Source organism: Leptidea sinapis, chromosome 2 (assembly GCF_905404315.1).
Source record: "Leptidea sinapis chromosome 2, ilLepSina1.1, whole genome shotgun sequence".
In the NCBI taxonomy this organism is placed as follows: Eukaryota; Metazoa; Arthropoda; class Insecta; order Lepidoptera; family Pieridae; genus Leptidea; species Leptidea sinapis.
The window spans coordinates 13325665-13335675 of NC_066266.1; the positions used below are offsets into that span (position 1 = coordinate 13325665).

The 10011-nt window shown below is 32.5% G+C and overlaps 1 long non-coding RNA gene across 1 annotated transcript in view; it reads left to right on the forward strand.

The window, feature by feature from the left end:
* The window catches only part of LOC126972090 (uncharacterized), a 158577-nt gene extending 151409 nt beyond the window's left edge, over positions 1–7168 (forward strand). The window contains exon 3 of the long non-coding RNA XR_007731046.1: positions 1884–7168. This is a non-coding gene — a long non-coding RNA (uncharacterized LOC126972090). The remainder of the gene's footprint in view (positions 1–1883) is intronic.
* The last annotated feature ends 2843 nt before the right edge of the window (positions 7169–10011 follow it).

The window sequence follows — 10011 nt, forward strand, 5'->3', positions numbered from 1 at the left end:
TCGTATCCGTTACGTCGTTGTAAAGTTACTCCACGATTCGCGCACTAAACTTTATGAGGGCATTGTTTTATTAATATCTATAAAAAGTACTTCCAAGTAAAGTGTTCTAACTTGGTGTTTCACTGTTTACAAACTTTATAGATATAAGTTTAGTGTTCTTAGTCGTAATGTGAATTTGCAATTAAACTGTTTATATTTCTGCTACCGTTTCAACAAAGTGTTATGATTTAAGTTTTAATAATATAATCACAGCGTATGAGCAATGTATCAAACGTTTATCATTGTTCATGTTCTCACGAAGTTATTAATTTAATTATTAGAAAATAAAATACGTATTCGACAACTTAAAAAAAGTGTCAGGATTATTCATTAATGTCTCAGCTTTAAATTGATGTACTTTTTATAATGTGTAATAGTAATAGAAAAAAAATATGCAAAGAGTGGAAATCGTGTGATCTTGACAGATCGGTTATAAAGCACAACTTCGCCGCTTCGCGTTCGAGGCACAGTAGACCTACGTCTGCTGTGTTCGGGGCGTGCAAAATATTTATATAAAAATTGATTAGTGAGCTAATAACGGATGATTGCGAAACTGAAGTGGCAGTGGGCAGGGCATATAGCTAGATGAACAGACGGCCTTTGGGTCAGTAAAGTCCTCGAATGGCGATCACGTAGGTACCTACCGGAAGACGTAGTGTTGGTACAAGATGGACCGATGATCTGGTCAAGATCGCCGGAATACTTATTTTTTTTTTAGAGGAGGAAACTACATTTACGTATTGAAGACCCCGAAGCAGGGCCCATATGTCGGGCTCGGGTGTAAACACCCCCTACCAACTAAAAACCTCCTCTGTGCTGATAGCCGTTAAGGCTTTTACAGCGAAGCCGGGCCTTGGAGGCCGAAAATGTAGCTCAAAGGGCGTCTCGGAAGGAGGCTCGAACCTCAGACCGCCTGCTCAATGTTACTAACTCGGAGAAAGAGAAAAGGGATATTCAGACGTGCGACCACTAAATGGAAGAGTAGTAATACCAATGTCTCGTTCTCGCTCACTCATACGCGACTTATGAATGTAATGTACACTATTGTGTACATTGCGTGCAACTATGTTATACTTTATTTTTCGATGTTTTCTCCGATTTCAGTTTTATTAAAAAAAATAAGCTCCAAATTTATGGAATAACTTACAGTGTGTGAAATTGGAGTTGGTAGTATTACTTCTAATTAATCACAATAGCCTTTCCTCTTTTTTTGTATATTATAAAAAGGGACGAAACGAGCAGGATGTTCAGATGATGGCAATTGAATCGCCCTGCATTATTTACAATTACAATGCAGTGGCGCTAAGGATTCTAGAAAAACCCAGTGATTCTGAGCGGCACTACAATTGCGCTCGTCACCTTCATATATAAAGTCACATAAACTTTATTCAAATCGGCTTTAATTAAGCGCTTCTGAATCGTCACTATAAATATTTCTTATAAATTACTGAATTTACCACATGTTCGTAAAACATTGAGCTCGTGAAAAGAAAATATTGTAAGAATCTCAACGGCCACTTTTTTCAAACAAATAGAGTATTTTACTATAGCTGTAATATATAATATAACAAATTAGTTTGTAAGGTGCTGCATCAAATATATGAATCATGTTTTATCATCAGTTCAACATCATATGTTAAGTCTCATTTGCCCAGTAATTTCACTACCTACAGCGCCCTTCAGACCTAAACACATTACTGCTTCATGGTAGAAAAACGCACCGTTGTGGTACCCATAGTCTAGCCAGCATCCTGTGGAAAGGAGCCTCCCACTGGTAGGAACTCTACTATAAATACTACACAAAAATAAACTTCAATTCTAATTGGTTATTTTTCTTATTTCAGACTGACGCATCTGCTAACTACAACGAGACGACAACGGAGAGCTCCCTTTTTTCCTCGATAATACCGGACAAGGTTTCTGGCTCTATATGTACTGCTGTCATTTTCATGATCGGATGGAAACTGCTGAGCAATAAACGCTGAATTTAATGTTTTATGAATCAAGGATTAACGATATATCTTGTCATGTTATTCAGAAGGGCGTTTTTTTAAACACTTTGTACTAAATTTTTGTAAGTTTTACTTAATGATGCCAAATATTAACTATGTATTTATTTGAGCCAACAACAAACACTGGTGAAAATATTTTTTTTTTGACTTATGAATGAAGAACCTGAAATGAGCGAGCATAATGTAAATGCAAATTAATGTCTTATTTGTATAAGACATAAAGATCAAAAATCTATGGCAATTAAATTATGACCGGGTTACGTAGGTTTGGTTTTTTGGAATTAGGTGACTAACGGCTTCATTTCATCGGGTCGACTGGTTCCGTCACAACATAGCCCTAAGAATACAAGTGATCACCACCGCTTATCACATCTATTCTAATTCGTCGGCAATCTGTATTACTTTTACTTCAAATACTAAAATGATAAAAATTGCAGTTGAAATATTTGCTCCTAACTTCAACCCTGTTTCATTATCTCGCCGTAAACTAACCGGCAAATAACGGAAAGCAGCCGATAAGGCTCTAAATAATTTGTGAAAGAGCGACATCTCAAGTCAATTTCCTAATATGCAATTATAGGGGTTGAGCAGGTTATCAACTGTCAAGTAAATGAGATAAACCCGATAAATTTTGGTTATAATTTTTTTTGTATGATAAGTCTCTCTCATTAGCATATAGGAAAACCGGTTTACAAGGAGCTTTCTTCCACGTAATACAAAGCTGTGGAATGAACTTCCTTGTGCGGTGTTTCCGGGACGATACGACATGGGTACCTTTAAAAAAAGCGCGTACACCTTCCTTAAAGGCTGGCAACGTTGCTGTGATTCCTCTGGTGTTGCAACAACAACAGCAGGTGACCCATAAAAAAAAAACGTGTTTTTATCAATCTAGACCTTAAAATCTTCAAAAGCAACTGTTTATGTTTGCAGTGTGGTTATTTCATATAAATAACTTTTGGTTTTATTATTTTAAATATTACAAGGGGTGAAATACGAATGAAATAATTTTAACATATCATGCATTGCGCATGAACCTATAATCTATATAAACATGTACCAGGACTTCATATGCAGAAGCCCTGGTACATGTTGCTAGGATGACACATGATTTCAACCGCTTTGAAAGACATTACTATCACCGCTACCACATTTATGTTCTCCTGGTCTAGTTATTACTAGTTATTACCTCGTGCGCATGACGTCAGAATATGTTAAGGTATACTCGCGTCGTACATAAGACAATCTCTTCTTTAACTATGATCGCCTGGTATCAAAACACTGTTTATTGATTCCTTTCTCATTCTCTCGCCGGCAGAATCCTACCTTTTTTTGTCTCTATCGTCTCGCTTTTTCGTTTCATCGAGTTTCAAATCACAATGATTCTAAAGAAGTTTCACTTCACCAAAGTAGACAGTTTTTGCGTCGTTTTAACTGTTTGCTCTACGAAATTTTGCAGTAATTATTAATATGAAGTAAACATTAAGTTTATTTATTAGACTTAATTTTGAAAGTTTATAATATTTTCAAGGCATTTCTTTATAATAATAATAATGTTCAGACGGAAAATTTGTTTGTTATGGAAAATTGCATCTTGATGGTTTTGCGCATTTTTTTGTCTGGTATTGGGGAAAAGGGTATTGTGACTGTCCGCTCTTAAAAGGAAATATCCAATAAATGCACAAAAATAAAATGATAGAAGCTGATATTAACAAAAACTAGTTTTAAAATGGCATCATTAAATAAACTTACTATTACGCACATTGTAAAATTATTTTAAATTTTAGAGTATAGTATAAATGTTAGTGATGTATAACATAGTAATTCCCGCTTAGTATAAATTATAATAAACATTATCATTAATTCATTATTATGCATATTGTGTGAACATATTAACACGAGTGACATTATGAGTGTACCATATAATATACTATGCTCATATATATATATATATTCAATTTGTCTACATACTACATTTATTAACTATGATACAGTATTATACAAGAATTATGTAAGTGTTATATAGCCAAAGTAGAATATTACAATTATATACATAATGTCAAAAAGAGCGCAAAAAAAGAATGCTGGGAGAGTTTCTTGCGCCGCTTCTTCTCTCTCAGAGCGCCATTTGTTTCCGAAGCGGTAGTAGTATCTAGCATATAAGAAATGACATCATAAAATATTCTAAAGTAATCAATTATTATGAGAAAATAAATGACTTTTATACCTTTATGCATGCTTTAGGACTGCATCGACAATAGACTTACAATATACTATCGTATATACTAACAAAGCGTGCGAGAGAGAAGAACTTCACTAACGGATACAGCATGATAGATAAGCAAATCTATTGTGCCTGTCACTGATTTTGATTGACGGATCGTAAACTGTCAGCCACGCTCGACATTAGCTACTTAGTATTTTGAATATTAAACTACCAGCTAACGCACACATTGGCGAATTAAAATTGGTCACACAGTCTCTATGTACCGGGCTGTCAGGTTGTCGAAATGCTAGTATATTTTAAGTCTATGGCATGTTTTTTGTTTAGTTGCCGGGTGCAGGCAACTAGGAAATTCATAAATTTTCTCCTTACGAAATTATTTACTGTGATATTTGGTTATATAACATTTATATTTTAACTTAAGTACTTAAATATATTCAATAATATTTAAATATTATCACATTCCGCTTTCAGTGTTGTCGTACGTAGATATAAATAATTGTAAGGAATATTTGAATTTCTCATCTGAATAAAGTTTTCACAATATAATCCAAAGAAATCAGCCTAAAATTGTCATTGATTGATCTCACTATGTTTTGTAATGAAAGTTTATTTTAGATTTTAGATAAAGATACTGATATACGACTAATAGGAGTAGGGAAATCGAAACTATCTGAATATTCGAAGCGTACGTGAAATTTCGGAAAATTATAATGGCGTAAATCACTTCGCTACTAATATTGTAGGATTTGCATTATGCTTTTAATCCGAATAAGAATTTCACAGATCAATTTGCAGCGTGTATTTTTATTGATAATTAAATTAACATCTCTGAAAACTTAGATTATGTATTGGTCTCCGCTGCGCTCCAACTAGATACCGCAGGCGTGGTCGCAGAGTGCGGCAACTAATACTATGATAAAGTGGGCGTACTCGAGCCAGTCTCAAATAATGTGTGGCGCTGCCGTGCCACAATGTTTAACTTTGCTAATAATGGAAACTAAAATATAAATATAATACTGCAAGAAATAAGATTGACACTGGGATACCGACAGTAAGTATTTTGTATTTTATTAATCTAATATATAAAATTCTCGTGTCATGGTGTTAAATATTGAACTCGTCCGAAACGGCTTGACCGATTCTCGTGAAATTTTGAGTGCATATTGGGTAGGTCTGAGAATCAGACATCATCTATTTTACATTCCCCTAAATGTTAAATAATGTTAATGTTATGTTTTCCACACGATTTTTTTTTAATTTGTTTGATTATGAGTCAGCATTAAAAAATACATACAACTTCAAATTTTCACCCATCTACGATCAACAGTTACTTTTGTATCACGATTTTAATATCGGCAATACAACGTTTGCTGGGTCAGCTAGTTTCAATGTAAAATAGCACGAAGCGTATTAAAACATAAAATTTGAAAGATGCTATTGAGTGTCAAGATGCCACGCAAACAAGCATCTAAAAGTTGCCGTAATAAAAAAGTTATTGTCCTTAGGTAGTACGGTATCTAGCGGGAGCGCAGCGGAGACCAATCCTTAATCTAAGTCTGAAAAGAAATTTAGTGTTTCGATTTCTTATAACATCCTGTTGCGTATGAGAATTACGACCGAAAACTTAAACGCTGCTTAAGTTTAACTACAGATTAAAGCCTTTGATAGAACAGTGAAATTAAGGTATTTTTAAAGATAATTAACATCAAAAATTTAACCAGCGTTTTAGTGTTAAAGTCAGGTGTCATACGCAGACCAAAGTTATAAGCTATCAGTTAATTAACGCCCCTTGTTGACCCAAAATATTTCATAGACAAAAGATGAATATTTAAATTTTGGTATAGCTTTGCAGATTCGCTTAACTAAAACTAATTGGGTTCCAATCTCAGATTCTTATGTGTCGGTTCATCGGTGCAATGCGATGTTACCGTTGTCATATCGCGATGTGCTTGATCATAGATCATTTTGTGATACGTTACGGCGTAATGGACAAGTTGATCACTACAGCAGTCTCTGATGGGGGTTCTTCAAATGTTGTAATTAATTTTCTAGCTTAGCGTTTTGGTCTACGTATTGAATATAATTCAAAAATAGTTTATTTTAATAACATATTATATATTGTCTTATTTAACCTAAATATTTAACCATTAAAACGATCTGCACTAAGAAATTATTAATCATTAAGTATCATATATTTATAAATAGTATAAGGTTTTGTTACCGTCTAGATTGATTTTTAATTAATTTATATTTTAAATATACTGTATATAATGGTCTAACACGAAGACACATGATCGTACAATATAATAATAGGTGCGCATCTGTAACTGGGCACAGTCAATAGCATACATGCTATAAGAACTCCGATAAGAACCGTCTACAGTATAACGTCGTTACAGAAAAATCTTAGGCAGGATTTAGTGCTCGACCGACTACGGTCAATGCTCACGCTGACAATGCTACGTTTAGTGCTCAGCTGACAGCAAATTTGATTAGTCGCCATAGCACGTCAGCGGACCGATGTCCCTCGACAGCGCGACGTACGTAGTAATCGTAGCATAGCTATAACAATAAAAACTTAATATGATCGCGTTCAGTCCAGCGCTGATGAATTGCTACGCTCGTATATCTACGTCGCGCTGACGAGAAGAGTCGGTCATTCTCGTCGCGGTCGGTCCGCTGACTGAGCAACCGACTGTAGGCGCGTTCGTAACAATGTTATCAAAAATCGTTAAAATTATGGTCCTGGCAATTTAAAACATATTGTATAATTTTTTCTTCAATTTGACGCTCTATAATAATTGGGTATACAATATACCTTCTCCGCCTTTTATTCCAGAATCGGTTGCATAAGTAGTACGCACATATTAAATAGGTTCATTCATTTTTCTTCGCAATTACACGCAAAGTACACGCGCAATAAAATTTGCTGTCAGCTGAGCACTAAATGTAACATGGTCAGCGCGTATAGTTCGCGCTACGCTTAACCGACGTCAGCGCTGACTGTCGATCGAGCACTAAATGCAGCCTTACACTTATTTTCGCCTAGCCACCGCCTGTCAAGCTCTTACCGTCCGATTAGAAACTTCCTACCATTATTCAATTCTATCATCAAAGATTCTCCGATAATCCATTTTGCAGGGTTCCACTGAAGTAAAATTTTCACATGACTATCCAAATTTTTTCTGGTATTACTTATTTTGAATGCCTGCACAGATTTGGATGTATGTATTGTTTGAAACTGTATTGTGTTTTCATAGTGAGCTCATTAATATAATTTCGTTTACGTCATAATTGAATTTATTTAGTTATATATAAGTTTATTATTTAAATGCTTTGATCAAAAGAAATACATGGCAATTTCCGTATACTTGATCGGGAAATTCTACTTAAACATGTACATTTTATTAAAGTTAAAAATATTTTACTATTTCCTAATATTTTTAATGTGAAAGAGTTCGAGGCTAAATGAATATTGTAAACAAATATTTCGTTGTCTTAGATATCCATTGAAATCATAATTTTTAAGCAATAGACGATATTGTGATCAAAATTGTTTAATGGGCACAAAATAATTTAGTTTCGTATATTAGTATTATTTAGTGAATAGTTTAATTTTCTTTTAGAGTGGAACAAATATGAAGGATGTGTTCAAATGTGATATGTATTTGTGTAAGGAGGAATTAATTAAAAAGTTTTCATAATGATCTCTTGGAAACTCTTATTTGCTTGAAATTCATTACTGTTTTAGTTTGGTGAACGTCTGTTGTATTTTTAAGCATCGTTTCAATCATTAAAGTAACCATGAAACTTAACACTACTTAAGTAAGTAATATAATAAGTTTTTGTCATAAAATATCTGTTATGGTTTTTTGTGTAGTCCTTTGGTTTTCCGGTTTTTTGTAGATTTACCAAATCAATATTTGTATACATAGTTTGTTTACAAAAAATACTTCTACACTTCCACAGAAAACTTACAATACCGTACCGTATAATACGTTCACACACACACACACAATTTGTTTATAAAATAATGTATAGTTTAAACAATAAAAACAGGCCAGGAAAATTAATTTGGTGTGCGTGGTTAGCTAAGTTTTACACTTGCCATTTGTATGCCACTTTGAGTTAGTGTGAGCGCATTGCTCAAAATAGAGGTTAGTTATACACTCAATTTTTTTGACGTTTTCACAGCTGTCATAGTCTATCTAAACGTGATGAAAATGATCTAAGATACAAGTATATCAAATTTAAATAGCTTCATTCAAAATAGGATTTCAAATCACTTCAATCATATCAAAAATTAAAAAATGAACGCATATTTCTAATACTATCTGATGTTCACGAAACTAAATAAATAGGGCTAAGTAAGAGTTTTGTACATAAAATTGGTATGCTTTATGCTCATAATATTTGTAGAAATTTTCTCGAAATTTCCATACTAATTATACTTTACGATAAAGATTTACATGTGTAGTGATTAACATGTATTGTAATTTACATGTGTAGTGATTAACATGTATTGTAATTTACATGTGTAGTGATTTATAACTATTAGAATGGAATAGAAGTAATTGGAAATGTCTCATTTTGAGGCTTTTAGCATATGAATTCATAAGTATTTTAACGTAACGTAACTTATGAATCGTATCTAAATCTATGGAGTGGGCAGTGAAAAATGCGACACTAATTACAGCTGGTCCATTTTATATGTATGTTCGCTTTATATGATAAAATATAATTCTTGTAAAACAAATTTCAGTGAAAATTTTAGTGTCAAGCTATAATTTTAGCAATTTTCAAGCTATGACGTATAAAAAATATTGATTGATCACGAAATTTCTCACTGCAATTAATGCTTAAAAAATTGATGATGTATTTAACATCTTTGTCGTAAAGTTTTAAATAATAAGCTTTTGCTGTAGTTGCCTGTAAATAGTTGATTATAACAGTTAATTTTAACATAATAATATCGTGTAAGACTATTAACTACCAATTCTTTCCTAACTTTATTAAATTGATTAATATTTTTTTGCATGGCTAATAAAATATTTCTGATATTTTTTATTTCTGTTATTTAAAAAAGATCTGTGAGCTAAAACAGTAAAATTTTAACCTATGTTTTTACCCAAAAGCAAATTATTTTTCAGTGAATAAAAGAAAGATTTTTTTTACGATTTATAATTATTAATTGTAATGTATTTTCAATAACTGGACTTTTGATCAAATGAATAATTTAATAATAAATTGTAATTATTTTATTTACGCTAACAATTTTTGAAAAATATTAAAATATGATTTAGTAAAGTAAGGTTTACTTTTAGTTTATTATGTAAACAAGATGTGTGATTATTTAGATTAATTGAAATGGCCTGTATATTTTAGACTAATTTTGTAATCTTAGCAAAATAAATTAAATTTATGATTGTAATTTAGGTAATTATATTTTGCTTTGTAATACAAATTGAATAGCGACGCTAGATTATGTCTTATTTTTATAACAACTGCCAATTATTTTCTATGTTTTGTATATTCTTTGATTTGAAATTATATAATTTTTTTAAATAAACTTTGTCTTTTATTTCTACCAATTCTAATTTTTGACGAATTCTGTTTCCAAATCTTTGACCTACTCCAAATCTTTTAGAAGTTATACTTCTTTAGGCGCTTTATGTAAAAATGATAAGAGTGAAATTTTAAGATGCGCGCGCATCACTGTAACACAAAAGTAACAGG